Here is a 17,506-nt window from a genome sequence, read left to right on the forward strand (position 1 = left end):
AATGATATAAAGGCTGCATAGCTATGAATCAGAAAGACATGAACTTTTCAATTTTTTCCCCTCAGTGATGAACTTTATTGCCACCCCCCCCCCCCAAAAATATAGAGCACCTCAGAAATTGAATCACCCGCAGCTCCAGGGTTAACGTCCCATATGATTATGTGACCAGAAGTAACCCAAAATGAGTATGTTTTCCTAAAAGGAGCTAACTACCAAGCTGACATTCCAGGTCGCCACAGACTAATTTGCCACAGCAAGTAAATGTACCAGCAGCAGGGTATCAGTGCACATCCACAGCTATCTGCATGTTCATCTTCTCCTTCAGGTGTATATACCTACCCCATTGGCCAAAGTGGAAACTAAGTAAATTCAACACCTGCATATTATACTCGGTAGCATGAGCATGGAAAGTGAGTATTTACACAGCAGTTAAGTCACGAAAGATTAAGACTGCTACGCTGCCATACTTTCAGTTTACTTTTACTGAAAATATAGGCCTCAACCTTGTAAATACTTCTGCAGTCAAGCTTTTTTGTTTGTTTTAACCACAAGCATGCATAAGCACGTACAGATTATTAAGCATAACGTTTCCACAGAGGAGAAAAAAAAAAAAAAACCTGTCATTTGCATTAGTATAATTATTTAAGAGTTCTCCAATATCCACTTTCAAATATAAACCTCCATCCTATCCTCAGGGTTACCTGTAAGTAAAGACAGAAGACCTGCAGTAATTTGATCAAATTGCTGACAATTGGGTTGATCTTCTAAACTATCATTTCTCCCCTCAGGGAGAGTAATGCCAGGATGACTGCAGCCACATGCTGGGGAAAAAGCAGCACTTTTTAATAAGTTTCTTAGCAGCCCACCAGAAGTCTCCCAGACAAGCCCGGAAACACTTTCCACCATCCAAACACTTAAAATGACATCCATAGTCATTCTGGATGACTGAACCTGTGACTGACATTCACAGGCATCTGGCATTGCATTTCAGATGTTTGCTCAGATGTACTGATGTAGCTTGAAGCATCTACACCCTCTCCTTTCCTTCTTACGAGGGCTGAAAGTTTTGGAAGGTACGTACTGAAAAACTCCAAGGACAAGGAGGGCAAGGGAGGCTGAAGAAATAATTTCTGCAACTATACTAAACTTAGGCACCATGTTATGGGACAGAGGACTAAGGAAGAACATGAAACTTTTCCTCCACAACTGCCTGGGAAGACAGAGCACCCTACGCAGCTGCTACAGGAACTTCTCATGCCATCTGGAGTTGAAGACTGATGGGAAGGCTGCAAAGGCAGCAATAAAACTCAAAGCACAGTACTTCAGACACCAAGACCATAATTCTGTAGCTACCTTTAGCATACTAACAAAACTTCAAGTATTTTGAAATTAGCTCTTGACACTGAAGCTTTTCCACCAAGGAAAATAAGGCCCTGGGTACTTCAGGAGATACCACCTATTCCAAATTAAAAGTTGAATTATAAGTGTGTCATTTCAAGTATTTGTAACTTTTACTGACACTTCAAACTGCTTCAGAGCTTCCGCTCCTAAAGCTAGCCCCAGACAACTGACATAAGAAGTAACCACTGAGCACTAAGCTTACAGGAAGACAACTATACCCCAACTATCTACTTCAGACGTGCAATTTTAACTTCAAGAGAACACAAAACTCAACACTCCTAAAACAAGTATTTCCTTCCTGTTTGTTCCCAGAAAGGAAATTCTACTCAAATAGCTGCAGTCTCTCCCACTGGAAGTGCGTGATAGTCCAGAATGGTCAGACCATTCACTACTTGGACTATACCTTTGTATCTCTCCTCATTCCACCCAGACAACTTCAAAAATGGGTCTACAAGACATGAAGCACAGCACTGTACATACTGAACTGCACAAATTTGGAGAATTCAGTGTGCTTAGAAGGCTTTTTGTTTGGAAAGGGAGCTCATGCACCCAGTGAATTCCAAACTGATCACTCTGAAGATACTGATCTACAGTTTCTTCCAGTTACTGTTCTCACAATGTCCATCTGAATAAGGGAATCTTAAAGAATGTTTGCTTTTAGCATTTGTTTTACTTTGCATATATAATATAGCCTTATGCTTGCAGAATTCAGTTATACAAAAGCATGAAACAGAAGTGTGAGAAACCATAGCTCTATTTACAAATTACGCAAAAGTGTATAATATTTGATATTTTAAAATTGAGAAACTATGAACGAAGTTCATAGCATTTTGGAATCACCTACCATCTTTCTGGTAGCTTTGCTCTTGTGGGAACAGAAGTGAGAAGATAAAGATTACTATCATAAGTAATCTTTAGGGTCTAGATTGTATCATTGGATGGATACAGAACAGAGGAAGGCACAAAGCATTCCCCTGCCTTCATTAATCTATGTTGCACACAAGACTTGTTACCTAACAAGACTAAGCCTTCAAACACAGGAAGCTCCAAAGACTTGGTTACCTTCTGACATTATTACCACTTCCATGACAGCCAAGATAGTTCACGTGGTTCTCAGACTCTGCTTAAACATCACTTTTTGTTCCTATGCATAATGATCACTTAGTATCAAGTATCTACAAATTAGTTCCAGATACAGAAAGAATTAATGTACTTTTCAACTTAAACTACCCTAGTCACAATGCTGATGTTCTCCAGTGTAAGTACACTTCAGTTTGGTTTCATTTAGACCAAACGAAGAGGGTTTTTTACCTTTATTTCTCAATTATGCAAAGTCATGATGTATTTTTAAAGGTAGAAGGTGCAATTTAGTATTGAAGCACCATGCTTCTGTATCACCTTCAGGGGAATTATAGGTGAAAATAAACAGCGTAATAAGCCAAATACTCGTACTGAAATTTAAGCATCAGAGAAACAAGTATCTTAAAAAGAACTGGTAACTAATGAGGGAGAGCAGCAGAAAAAGCAGAATTATCCCAGCTACTACATAATAAAAATACTACCAATACCAACATAGCAACATTCATTTTTTCCATTTTTCTTAGGCAGAACATGAAATTTATGAATCTCTCCTAAATCAGCATCCTTACTTTCAAATCTTAACATTTTATAAGTTTTTACTGACAATACCTGAATATTGTATTCTTAATTACAAATGAAGGCTGTATTTCAGTAATCTTTTTTCAAAAAAGCCCCGTACCTATCTTGTCATTAGAGCAGTCAAGTTTCTCTATGTATCAGCTGCCCCCTTATAACCTTAAACTGAATAGAATTGCTTAATAGTTAATTATTACTAAAGTACACTAGGCAGTGTTATTTAGGCTCACTAGTTTTTACCAATATTTACTCAGCAGGAGCGAGCATGCCAGCTGTGCTCATACAGTGGGCCCTGCATGCCACCTTCACAGTTGGAAACTGCAGTGGCGCAGTGCAGTTGCTCCTCAAGAGACGAAGAGAACTGCAAGAACTGTAGGAAACCCATATTTGAAGCTTTGACAAGCCCCCACCCCACCAAAAGAAGTACTTCTTGTAAGAACTGGACCAGAGTCTGCTGTGCGAGTAGCCACAGAACTGTTCATGTTACCCACAACACTAACTAAAAGATATTCCCTATACATTCAAAACATTAAGCAATACTCTCAAAACCAGTTAAACTTTTAGAAGTTGTAGAAGACGTAACTTATACCTCAACAAGTGTGCATTGGACTTCACAGATGTTCCAAAGACAACAAACTAGCAAGGTAACAGGTTACCACAAACATTGCACTTTCTAAATGGGGGCGGGGGGTGGAGGGTGGAGTTATCTACAGACTATTTACTACACAAACTAATAAACATGTTACCTTCAATGTTATCATTCTGATGTGAAAAGCGTCATCTGACATACCATTTTACTTACTCAAAAGCTGATAAAGTAAAATAGCAATGTTTCTAAATCTTTATTTTCCAGATAATTTACATTCAGGTACCTATTATCAACTGTCACCATCAACATTTGCATGCTCATATAGGAATACAGTCTACTATTTTCATATCCGTAACAGTAGCTTTTCCATCAACTCAATTAGTTACTCATTTGGAAAAGGTTAAATTTTTAACTCCTCTGTGTGGAGTAAATGTCAGACCCTCCTTTAGCAGATCAGGTTATTCTATAGGGAGAATCTGCTGAAGAGATGACATATCAACCATGTGGTCTTTACATAACATTTTCCCTAGAAGATTTTCCTTTTTGCTTGGGAGCAGGAAGGACAAAAACAAAACAAGAAAACAAAGCAGACAGCCGGTGATTCATTACACCCCTACCGGAAAGCTGAGTTGAAGAATTTGCTCCCATCCCCTTCTATTTCTAGAACCTACTGCCAACATGCTATGTATAATGTATGTTACATATGTGCAAGCTTTTCCTGAGCTTTGATGTTCCAAGCATGGCTCTTTATGCCTGGGACTACAGACTCTGAACAAATTCCACTGAGGACAAGTCATAAGACTGTTTTCTTACGCTACCAGCTTAATACACTGTGCAACTTTCAATCAGTAATACTTTCTCCATGGAGCCCCCTCATCAATTCTGTACGAATGTGACGTGCAAATGGACACCCTATAGAGCACTACGTTTATACCAAACATTATCTACTGGGCAGCTTATTCATCAGACAAATCTAATCATATTTTTACTAATATGATAATTATCCTAATGATAATCATATTGCATAGCATGCCATACACTGTAACTTCTACCTCTTAAGATTGCAAGCATACCTACTCAAAATTACCAATGTTTATTTAGCTTAATTCACTTCCTAAGCAAGGAATTGCCAGGTCAAAAGAATGTTTCCCCAAGCCATCCACACGTACCTATGACACTGTTGTTTCAAGCAACATGAGCTACCATGTGTATACTTAAGTAATTTTATTCATAATATGAATAATGATGTCAGACTGATTTTTAGTTGAGACAGCTGATCTCAAGAAAGAATATGTTCTTTCATAACTCCTAAACTATGTTAATGACATGAATGGCATTCTATGATATGACCATTAGCCGTAAGCAGTACTGAATTACACTTTCATCATTAAAAAGGGCCTTATCCATAGCTACCATGGTGACAAAACACTAGCGTAAAAAGTTGTGGCTCCATGACAAGGATCTATTCTTCTACATGGCATTGAAAAATATCAAGTGCATCATGAGAAACACAAAAGGTCTGAAAAGAAACAAAATTGCATCCATTACGAACACAGTGGTTTACAACTAAATTTGTCACGCATTGCTACAATTCCCCACCCCACCCCCACCCCCCAAGAATCTCAAGTCATTATTGGGACTGAAACACTGCTTTGGAAAGTGATCGGTCTTTGTAAAAGGATTACTCTATTTAGACTTCATTGCTTTTCTGCCAAGCATCAGCCATATAAGGAAACCGAAGTTCACTGCCATTTATTTTGTTCAGCCCTTTCTGACGCCTAAGAAGAACCCTTACTGCTGCCTGGTAAGGTAAGTCGATAAATTGGAAGCCAAACCATTTGCTTGTTATCAGCCATAGAAGCCGCTTTAGCTCAGTTAAATGTTAACATTTTTTCCTCACGGTATATCAAACAGATGGAGTTGGATTAATAACTTTTTCCTCAAATGCTACATTACTTCATGCTGTTAAAGAACTACCTATGTAGGAGTGTTAAAAATTTTGCATAGAAATTACTTTGTCCCAGCCTCACAAATACCAACACATCTCAGACACTTCGCAGACTGAAGCACACACATCCTATCTGACCAACCTGCTGTTTTTGAGTTTGCCAAACAGGAAAAAAAAAAAATTAAATAAACCAGCACAGAGCTATGGCTTCTAGCTCATTTTGAACATTCACAATACGAGAAATTCCTTGCCTTCATGAAAGAATTAACCAATAATTGCCTCTTTGAGGCATGTGAAATGAATCTGCGGTGAGCAATATTGCATTCACTACATGCAACTAGTTAGCTGGTGTAACTTGACAAGCACCAGCAGTACAAAACCTTACACTAAAACTTCACATTTAGTTTCCCCTTCAACAGCTTTAAACGGGAGTCCTTTCAAAACTGATAAAGGAGAAAGTCATCAAAACCACACAAGGCTACGTTAACTCGGAGATTCGACTGCAGACACGTTTAAGAAGTCAGACCACTAGCTAGCTCTTTTTTTTTTCTTCTAAGGGAGGTTCTTGAGATAAACTTGTGCAAGGATCAAAATGCAATACAGACCTCTCCTATACAAGCTGAAAAATATGCAGTCCAACTCGTCATCTTGAGGACTGAGAGGGGGCGGAGGGGAGGAAGAGAGGTGGCAGCAGCAGCCGAGGGGAAAAACCGCAACAGCATTTACAGAGGACACGAGGGCACATTTTTATAAAGAAATTTAACAGCTATCTTGAAGAAGACCTGCCAGACGTTACCCGATACTCCAGAAAACAAGGTGACAGACAAACAAGAAACGGCAGACACAGGGAGCGCCAAACCTCAAGATCTTTCGATTAAATAAAAGATACTACCTCCTTTAGGACTTTCTTATTTCCCGAGAAGTTGATTATACTCGCAGGGTTAGCAATCGTTTTGGAAGGGAAGGAGCTGAAGCAGCAGAGTCACGGAGTCGAGCAGTTTCAGTTCAATACCTTCTCCGACCGAACAAAGAAACTTCTGTGTCTGAGGAGCTTAAAAACTTTCGGTCTCCCCAGACTCTTTCCTCAGCCTCCATGAAAACAGCGACTACGTTCATACAAACGGCATTTCGGCGAGAGGGGGAGAAACACAAAGGACAGCTGAACTATGGAAGGCGGAAAACACAGAAAAATAAAGGCCAAAAACAGGATATCAAAATGAAGCGTGAACTCCTTCCTTTTTCCCCACCCCCTTCAGCAGAGGAAGGCTTTTTCTGTTGTTGTTGTCCCTGCTGCTGCTCCCCAAGCCTTCTCCATTTAATTTACCTTGTCTGCCGGGCGTCTGAACCAGATCCAGCAGGCAGGAGTTTCTTCCGACACCAAGGAAATATATTAAATCCAATCGAGTTTTCTTCTCGTCCAGGGGAAAGAGAGCAGAGGAAAAGAGACGAGGGAAGGGGGGTGGGGGGTAAAGAGAAAAAAAAAAAAAAAAAAGAAGATGCAACAGCTTTCGGGGAGGACGGAGGCGTTCGCGGAGCGTGCGACGTGCGTGTGCGCGGGGGGAGGGCGGCACCGGAGCCGGGCTCCTCCCGGCCCCCGCCGGCGGCGGCGCCGGGCTCTGCCCCGCGGGCGGCCCCGAGCCGCGCCGGCCCCGCCCGGCAGGAACGACGCCCGGCGGCGGCGAGAGCGCAGCGCCCCCCGCAACACACAACCCACCCCACCCCCCCGCCACCCCTCCGGCCCCGGTAGCGCAGCGCGGCCCAGCCCGCCACCGCCCCTCGCCCGCCAGACTGCCTCCCCGCTCCGCCCTCAGCTCCTCACCCGGGGCCGCGCTGGCCGAAAGCGGCCGCTGCATTTCCCTCCCCCCAACACACGCCCCCGCAGCCCCCCGCCGCCGCCACCAAGGGCAGGAGGGGAGCGGGATGGCCGCCTGCCTCACCTGCCCGCCCGCCGCCGCCGCCGCCCTCTCTCCCCGCCTCCTTTCGCACACTTCCCCCTTCTCCCGCCGCCTCAGCCTCCTACCCCCCTCCCCGGCCTCGGCAAGCGGGGGCCCAGGGAGGCGGCGGAGCTGTGGGGAGGGGGGAATGCCCCGGTGGGGGGGACACACGGCGGGGAGCTGGGGGGAAGGGGGGAATGGGACGGAGGTGGGAGACCGCCGCGCCCCTGCGGCTGCCCGCGCCGCGCACCGCCGCCCAGGCCGGGGGAGGCACCGCAGCGGCGGCGGGGGGAGGGGGGGAGGGGCGGAGCGGGAGCCGGGCCGGAGCCCGGCGAAGGCGGCCGCCGCGGGAGCGGGCAGGCGCGGCGCTCGCGCCCCCACTGGCGAGAACGGGCGGGGGGATGGGACGGGCGGGTAACGCCGCCGCGAGGCCCCACTGGCCTCCCCTCCCGCACCGGTGTGGGGCTGAGCGCGGGAGGCTGGGGCGCAGCCAATCCCGAGCCAGGGGCGTCGTGAGGGACGGGCCGCCGCAGCCAATGGCGGCCGGCGGGGGGGGCGGGAGCGCGCGGTGGAGGAATGGGGCGCGGCGGGGGCGGGGGGCGCGGGGCTGAGGGGAGCTGCGGGGAGAGCGGGGGGGGGCGGAGGGGAGGGGTGCCGCGGAGGTGGAACGGGCCCTCCCGCCTCTGCCCGACGTGCGGCCCGCGGCGGGGGCTGTCGGGGGGTCTGTCCTGAGGGACCTCCGCGCTGGGCCGCGGGTATCGCTGGTGTTCTCCGCGCCCTTTTGGCGTGGTTTGTCTTCTGCAGGGCCGCGTCGAGTTGCCCGGGCTAATTCAGTGCCACATGGAAAAGGTTTCCGCAGGCGTAAGCAGCTCAGCTTCCCAATTTAATAATTGCACATCTTGTGTCCAAACTGCTGCAGCCATTGATCGCGTATCAGGTGTTCGGTGCCTGACGTGTGTGGCCATCCTGGCAGCTGGCCCTCCATGGTGCCTCACGCTCCCTGAGTTACCCTTACCAGGATCCGGGGGAGCAGCCAACGACCGGAGTCCTGATACCTTATGCTACACGTCGATGCAAGCAACAACAATTAATGCCGCATATGTGGTCACGCTGTTTCACGTAAAACCTGGGGCACGGTTTCATTTCCTCTTGGGAGCATTTCGACCCCCTCAGGACAATATGATGTTACTGAAAATGCTGTTGGCTGTGACACAGCCGTGGGTACAAATACATTTGAAAAGCAGCCAGCGGGCTCACCATAGGCCACATGGCTTTGACTCGGCTGCGTGTTGGATCGCAACAGCGCAGTGATGGAAACACTTTTCTGTTTAATTTTCTTGATTGTTTGAAATGGGTATGTGGTAACCTATTGTGTACACAATATGCTGTTTTGACAGTGCTGGAGCCGAGAGTTCTGCTCGGCCACAGAAGAGGGCTCAAAGCTGACAGCAGGGTGGATGCATGCATGCTGCTCACCTTATGCTCCTTAACTGTTTGGCAGAGACCACGTCTAAGGGCAGAGGTAGTTTTGTTTTCACGCCCATTTAATCCCTGGCTTCTCTAACTGGGACTGCCACCCACTAAGTTGGGACAGTGTTTTGTTGTGATAATCTGTCTACTAAGAAATGGAAAAAATGCTAAAAAATGACATTTTACATGAACCACTGAGCAGCAAAGGAAAATGGTGTGTCAGGTTAGTATGAACCTGTTCCTGATTTTAGCATACAATTAACAACAAAAAGTCCTTTAAACTCTCACCAGTAGCTCCAATGGATATTTCTGGTTCAGGATCACTAGTTGTTTCATCCAGTTTCTTATGGGGCTTTGGATGAAGAAGGTTTAATCTTTAGCAACAAAATGCACAGTTGTTCACATTTATAGAAGTCCACTATGTTTAACAGTAGTGTTATTTATTTAAAACTTCTTGTCTGTGTGTGGGAATTGTACACTTGAGTATCCAGTTTGTATCCAGATGTAGAATATAAGCACGCATTTCTACTAGGGTAATAATATTCACTTATTGTTTCATTACTTTTCTACAAATCCTATCGCCATATTTACAGAGCATACAGTCCTCTTTGGGGACTACATCTATGTCTAGATTTAAACAGTTAAGCTAAATTAAATATAACCATCAGAGTTTGTAAAAAATAAAATTATATGCATATATATATTTCCCAAAACATTAAATCACTTCCATTTCTTCTTGTTCAGATAAGCCATTTTCTTCAAATGAGTCAGCTTTGGACTCAGGCCAAGTATGAGGACTTCAGCTCTTCAACTTAAAAGCACTGACAACAGATTTACAATTTCTCAAGATAGTGCACTATGCTGGTGCTATAATAAAATTACTAATTTTTTTATCTTATGTGAACAATGGATCATTCCTGTCTAATACCCAGTAATGTATCCTTATCATAATTAATATGAATGGCTCTCTGTAACTGATGTCCTCCATCATGAACTCTTCGAGGCATCTTTTATGCGCAAATTATCATAACTTTTTTTAATGTGAAAATGTTCTTTGGCATTGTTTACTGCAAATGGCCCAAGGCATTTTATCAGTGCAGCGAGGTAATAGATGGGTGTGGGAACTTTATAGCAACTGTTGCTCGAATGGTGAATCTACCATAGCTATAACGTTTGTTTCAGTGTAAGATACTATTTCATTTATGGTTTTGGCCATCAAAAATCAAAGCCTGGCCAAAGTCTGCTGAAACTATAGCTATCTAGACCACAGCTCCAGAAGACATTTTACATAGAAGGGATACAGCTATCTAACAGCTATCTATACAAATTAAGAAAATACCAGGAGTTATCCCAGGATTTAAAAGTGCTATAAATATCAAGACAGTATTTAGATTACAGCTTCAACAGAGTCCCCAGTAACATTAATTCCCAGAGTTGGTATCCCAGTTACCATATAATTACAGATTAAATGCACAAAGTACAAAATATAGAGTTACATAATGAGTCTTTCAAGTGGGACTATGCAACTGATCCCACTGAAAGTTTAAACAAATTCTTTACGCACTATTTCACAGCAGACACCAAGCCCAAACACTTCTCATTCAAATTTCTGTTTCTACATTTGGACAGGAACACTAGTAAATACTGCAACAACATGCAGCTAAACTGAAAGAACAGTTGGTGAAACATCCACCTCAATGTTTATATGTTTCAAGAGCTCAATGGTCTGAACAATGTATACATAGTTTTTCAGAGTAACAGGGTTTAATTGCTGCTTTTCCTATTCTTCCCACTGTTGTTACTTACGTTTGTGCATTTTCCACTTTTCCAAGAGCTAGATTGAAAAGCCTCCAGGGTAAGTGCTTCTGCTTATTAAATGCTCAGGTAGTCACCTGAACAATGGATTTTAACTTGATTTGAATTGGGACTTCTGGACATCATTGCAACACAAATGTTAAATGATTTCTGGAAGTAATAGCTGCCTGAAAGACATAGACAATAGGTAATCTTTTCTTTAACAAGCATATATTGATGTTTATTTTAGATAATCCATAATTTAAATTTGCACATGGGGTACTCAAAGTGTCTTACTGTAATATTTTCTGAATTAATCTGGTTCACAACTGGTTCACACTATATTTATGCTGGTGAAATCAACACAAAACTGGTATAATTCAGTGGCGATTAAGTCTTAGAAGTATATTGTTATGACTTTCTAAATGCATAATGTCTATCTCATATTGAAAGAAAAGCTAAGTAAACAACCTCTGTTTAGTCTAACTTTGATACAATCACATATTTATACTGGTTAAATACTGCATTACGCCATACAAAGAGGTTTTCTCTATATTTGGTTGCATTATTTTTCAAATAGTAAAATCAGAGTGATAAACATAAATGTATTGTGTGACTAAGTTTTGGAGTATTATGCAAGTACCAATAGAAAACCTTTGTAGCGCCACAACCTATTTTGTATATGCTGTGTTCCAGAAATGGTTAGGAATGTTTTAGAGTTATTTTTAAACATTTTATTGTGACTTTTTGTTTGTGTTTCTCTTCCTTGGTTACCATGGGTGAGCTCCCGAATTCTGACTGAGGAACACTTTGCACAGCATTTCACATGTAGGAGAAAAGACAAAAAGGTGATGTTAAGGCACCTTTACGCTTGCCTGATTCGGACTGCTTTGCTCCTGGACAGTCTCCTTAACATTGACTTTGAGCTATGCTGCAGCCTCTTAGCCTAAGAGTCAGTTGTGACAGCTGACGACCCCACATAAATTTTGCACTGGTCAAAACAAATGGAAAGGAATGAAAATGCAGCCGTGCCGTGTGAGGACATGGACATCTGTGGATTGTAACCATCAACTCTGCTCACAAGGTCCTGCAGAGCTCCTTCTGGCTACACCGCAGACAAATTGTTAAACGTGAAGTTGGCAGAAAGAGCCAACTATGAAGTGCCTAAAATAAGCCATGTGCTCAGTATTTTGCCTGTTCACCAATGATGGGTTTGGACTGCTTTTGGTAAGGTTCTCCAATCCAAAAAGGTTAACAAAGAATGCTGCTGAGGATGTTCAGGTCCAAAAAGCAATCCTAAAGAACACTGAACCAACTTCTAATCAGATCTGGAATAGCTTTTCTGTAGGAAATCAGTTACGCTACCTCGACAGTAGCTCTATACTGGTTATCTTGCTCTTCCAAGGTCAGTAATTAGTGCTGTTTCCTGTAGGAAAACTGTCACTCCTCTATCTCTCCACTGGTAGGAAAGAAAAATTTCTGTGGCAAATGTGTTTAAAATTTATTATGGTGGTGTTTTTAAACTGCTGAAAACCCATGAGAATATGTTTTGGACTAACAAGTTGGTGAATAGGTGATGTGTAAATAGGTATTGTAAATGTTAGCACAAATATAATTCCGGAATTATTCTATATAGGCACATCTATGATAATGATACCCATCATGCTAACCATTAAATAAATCCAGATTTGTTTAACTGTAGGATGAATTGCATTTATTTTACATGTTATGCCTTCCTTATCTCTATTCTGACCATTATTTTTTCTTACAAGGGGCTAATGCTGGCAACAAAAACGTCTTAGTAGTTTTTAGCAACATTTTTGTATATGTGGACGCTTAACAAATTCCTTACTTTTTCCTTGTCACCTTATTTTCTGTGAATAATCTCAGTCATGTAAAAAGAAACAGTAACAATATGGGAATTCCTGACTTCAGTGTTCGCTCAATGATATTTAAAGTTGAATTTCTTGTAGATTACCATGTTTGGAACCACAGGTTAAATCCTTATGAAGCAAGGAGATCTGGACAGTCCAGTGAGATGAACTTCTCCTTTGAACAAACAAAATATAAAAAATTGCACTTGTATTACTAGCAATATTGAAGAAATTAATTCTCCTTTGGCAAGAATGGTTTCAGGGTGGCTTTTTAAAATCTAAAATAGACATTTTTGTTCAGTTATGTCTGCCGTAAGTTCTAAGGCCTGGTAATTGCAAACAATAAAACTAAAGTACTATTTTTAATGTTTTAATTCACAGGTTTCATCTACTGGTTTTCTCCATCAAAATGATATTTTAATACAAGCCTTACATGGCAGGTATGAGTATTGTGCTACATCAGTAAGGAAGTAATGACTTTCCAGGCCACAAAGGTGAAAAAGTTGTGTATTGACTCATTTCCATGCCTACAAACAAGCAAAAGCTCTCAACAGAGAAAGCAGCTTTACCAAGTGCTTTGAGAAGTGCACTTTAATATAGAGCTGTAATTACTCTTTATTATGATTTCTATAAGTATAATATTTTAAACATTTTACTTCATTAAACTAAGGTTGAAAAAATGCATAGATTCTGATTAACCGTGCTGTCAGCAACATAGCAGAGTTTACAACTAAGCCTCATGACAGCATCAACTCAACATATTTTCATGAATCTATTTTGAAGTATTGTGCTTAGACAGCATACGTTCAGGTTAAACATACATACAACTTTGGCGAGAAAGCCCCCCTTTGCATTTGCACTGAAAAGTTTTCATCAAGAAAAAAATAGCCTTGTTCTTCGCTGTTGGTGAGACAAATCCACTTACATCTGAACACAGGTGGTACAGAAACCTACCAATTCATGCAAAAACCTTCAGTGTAAAATACAGTTGCTTTTACGAGGCCTGTAGGGCACTGCTTTCAAACCTTCATATAGTGCTCTGTCTTTAGCTGAAGTTAAAATCTACTGTATTATTTCCCTCTTCCTCCCATACCCATTTCATTTGCTATATAGGTAGGAGAGAAGTGTTTCAATTAAAAGTTTATCTCACTTCTGTGTGCTTTGAGAGTACATTTTGAGAGTTGCCATGGCTATTACACTGTGTTGTACAAATGAGACAAGGTTTGTAGAAGAGGTGATATCTTTAATTAGACCAACTGATAGAACTGGAGAAAACAAACAGACTTTATGACTTGACTGAAATCCATTAATTAGATTTGACAAGCGCAAAATCCAAACTAAATACAAGTGGGATGTGATTGTTCTTAGTACAATAAAATTATTTTAATCAATTAAACCACTGGAGAGAAAACAGTGGCTAACATGAATGTACAAGGATGAATCAGCAAGAAACCTGTAAGCTTTAAAAACAATGTTGCTACTGAGTCCACAATTTGTTTATCCGCTGCTAAGAATCCCAGGATTATTTTTTAAACATGACTTGTAAATTGTCTGTGAGGACCTGGACTGTGCAAGAGATGGAATATTTTCTTCATGAAAAAAATATTCTTCTATCCTTAGCTGTGTTTTGTCCCTCATCAGTTATCTGTGTGAATTCATTGTAGTGAATAATGGTTGATTAGTTTCATGCACATAGTTCTCATGAGGGCATGTGATGTGTTTAGTGTAATATATCACATTTTTCAAAATATATGAAGAAGACTCATGGAAATTAATAGTTCTTTTGGGCATTGACATTAATTATATTAAATACAACAGTATTCATGAATTTTGCATTTACTGTGCCAGCAAGGTTTGGTTCTAATGAGTGTTTGTTAGTACAGGGGAAATTTGCTTTGGATTGTGAATTCAACATTGGAAGTGTTGTTTGAAAAGAGAGGTGGAAAGGGGCTCCAGGAAGAACTCTTCAGGGATGTGTTTAAGTAGAAGCTGCAATTATTTAACTATTTTTTGTATGTATACCAGCATCGAGTAGTATGTAATAGACAGTAAGATACTGTCAGTGAGGGTTTCTTGTTTGCATTAGTAGATTGACAGATGGTATTTGGGTGGTTAATTCAAATACAGAGACTGCTCATTGCAGGGCAGTTCTAGAGACTTTTTTCCTGGAGCGTTTTGCACGGTGGCTGATTTTCTGAAGTGTTTGTTATTTGTGGTTTCCTCTACAGGGTAACTTCTATAGCCACTTTCTCTCTGCCACATTATCTAGAAAAGCGATGTTCATATTCTAGTACAGGAAGGACAGGAAATACTGACTTAGCAGTGGAAATCGGTGGAGAAGTTCAGCTGTTTAAGATGTCTGTCTTTCAGATAGAGAGTGGGTTTGGTGGCACAGCTCTCTCAAACACCTTCCCGTGAGTAGTTCATGAACAGGCTGCCATTACCGGTATGAGAGACACATTATAAATATTTTAAAACTTTGGTTGCCCCACCCTACTGATTTGCACAATTCTTTACGAGCAGCAGCTATCACCATCTGAAAACCACCAATTTAGGTGTATCAGCATTGTATTAAATGAGAGAAACTACTCTACTGTTTTTCAGTTCTTTCTTTACCTTTGACAGAAACCGTCTTGAATTAAGCCACTGTACAATCAAGAGGCCTTTGGGAGAGAAATCCTCAAAGATGTGAATATTCATAAACTGCTTTTTAAGACATTCACATGTTAAATGGCACTGTTCTTGTCAGGCTGTTCAGCATTTTAGATCTGCACAGATGTTTTCTTACACAAAGTCTGAAGAAATAGGAAATTGCCAGTGCATGCTTGTGTTCTTTTCCATTACATATGTATTTTTACTATATGAGCTATTTTGCCTGCAATGAAGCCATGTATTTATGTTTCAATACAACCATTAATAAATAGAGTTCTGGAGATATATGTGTATATATCAGTACACACGCACATAAATCTTTTAAAGCCTAAATCTGAAATATGATATATAAGACATACATGTATATAAATAATGTATGTGGCATATATATATATGCACAAATATTTAAGTGACAAGCATTCACCCTTATAGTGTAAAAAACCTATAGTGTTAGTTTAATTACTTTTTAATTTTCAGGCAAATAAGTGTCAACAAAAATGTGTGGACACAAAAGCTATGTGAACCATGTCCCAGAAAATTAGGTAATTTGACAGGCATGCTGCTGCCACAGAGATTTAAAATATAAGGGTCTGCTTTTTCAAATGCAGGGTATTTTTTGCATGAGTAAGCTTATTGCCTTCACTAAGATTGTTAATAGAGTTGTATACCTGACTGTAGATCTGTGAGCTAAGGGCTTGTTTATAGAGTCAGAAAAGTACACTAAATGTAGGTACATTGAAACACCTTAATTTCATGATACAGTTTTAGTACACACTAGCTGTTGAGATAGCGTAAAGCCTATATACCCATTTAAAGCTTATGAAATGAGACAGATGTAATGTTTTACTAAGATACTGCCTTCCCACCCTTCCCGAGCTGAGAATATCCTGGAGGAGTTAGCAAGGTAAGGAAGCCCTTATTTGCCCCTGAATTCTGCTTCCTCATTACAACATTGGAGACTCACAGCACAGCACAAGCTCTTTTCATCTCCTTGCTCTGCAGAAATCAGATACAGGGCCTCAGAGAGCACTTATGGACCCTTGTGACAAATGGTCCCCTCAGACAGTGCAATGTGGAAGGAGCTCAAACCTTGTTGAAATGAGGACAACATCTATCTCTAGCCGCCATAGACAACTTGCCACACTTGTCCTGCTGCTCTATTGCCATGCCAAATAAAATGTCATAATCCACTGCAGGAGAACAAGAAGTTGATAACCAGCAGTTCTCCTTTCACCTGCGTAGGTTAGGAAAAGCCTGACTGGATTTTGTCATGGAAAGACGTATCAAAGTCAGTTTGCTGTAGACAGTGTTGACGCTAGTGTACGCAGGGAGGACTCTGAGGCTGACACACCCTGTTGTGGAGAATGCTAATATACAAGCCGGGACCACTTTGCCTGCGTGCCTGACCGACAGCCTGAGTGTTGGCTGGATACATCCAAGGGTACCAGGACGGGCATTCAATTTGCCCCTCTTAAGGACTACTTGGGCTGGCAATCCTGAGAAAGGAACACAGTCAGTAAATCTCCTCGTTTTGCTTAGTTATATTAATATGAATGTTAACGTGAATGTGTTCATGTGAAAAGTTGCACAAGAGGTAGCAGTCTTGTAGTTCTCAGGTGAGGGAGTATGACTTGTAGTGTTGCTGTGGGCATTTTAAATTTCTCTGCTCCTAACAGCCAGCTGCACCTCTGCAGGTCTCTTCTTTCCCTAACTGCTCATTTCAGTTGCCTTCATTTGTACGTTCAAGGCAGTGACCATGCCAGAAGTTTCAAGAGCTAGTTAAAAATAATGATGTCTCAGCAAACGCAATAGTTTACTCACTCTCAGATACTCAGTGGAAAACACTCCTTTCTTTCCCTTGCTGTCCTCCCCCACCACACTCATTTTCTCTTTCCTCACCTCCCCCTCAACTGCTTCAGCTTAGAAGGCAGAAGTCGTGAAGATTTCAGTATTGAAGCAAACACATCAAAGCTCTCTGCCATCACCCCTCACCAATAAGAAAAGAGGCACAAGTCACTGTTAGCTACTGGAATTTTGAATAACCAAGCTTCACTACAAACTTGAGGCATTCCTTAGGGGAATAAAACATGAATTTAAGATTCCAAAATCATTATTTTACAGCTTATTATTATTTTACAGTCTTGTCCCTCATTGAAAGAGATGCCTTCTGAGTCATATGTGACTATCT

The 17,506-nt window shown here is 41.6% G+C and overlaps 1 protein-coding gene across 1 annotated transcript in view; it reads right to left on the reverse strand.

Moving 5' to 3' along the window:
- Window positions 1-7,039, reverse strand: part of ERBIN (erbb2 interacting protein) — a 123,253-nt gene extending 116,214 nt beyond the window's left edge. The window contains exon 1 of the mRNA XM_082497392.1: window positions 6,919-7,039. The gene's annotated coding sequence lies outside the window, so the exon portion shown is untranslated. The remainder of the gene's footprint in view (window positions 1-6,918) is intronic.
- Between the last annotated feature and the right edge of the window lie 10,467 nt (window positions 7,040-17,506).

The sequence above is a fragment of the Vanellus vanellus genome, assembly GCF_965231255.1.
Source record: "Vanellus vanellus genome assembly, chromosome: Z".
Classification (NCBI taxonomy): domain Eukaryota; kingdom Metazoa; phylum Chordata; class Aves; order Charadriiformes; family Charadriidae; genus Vanellus; species Vanellus vanellus.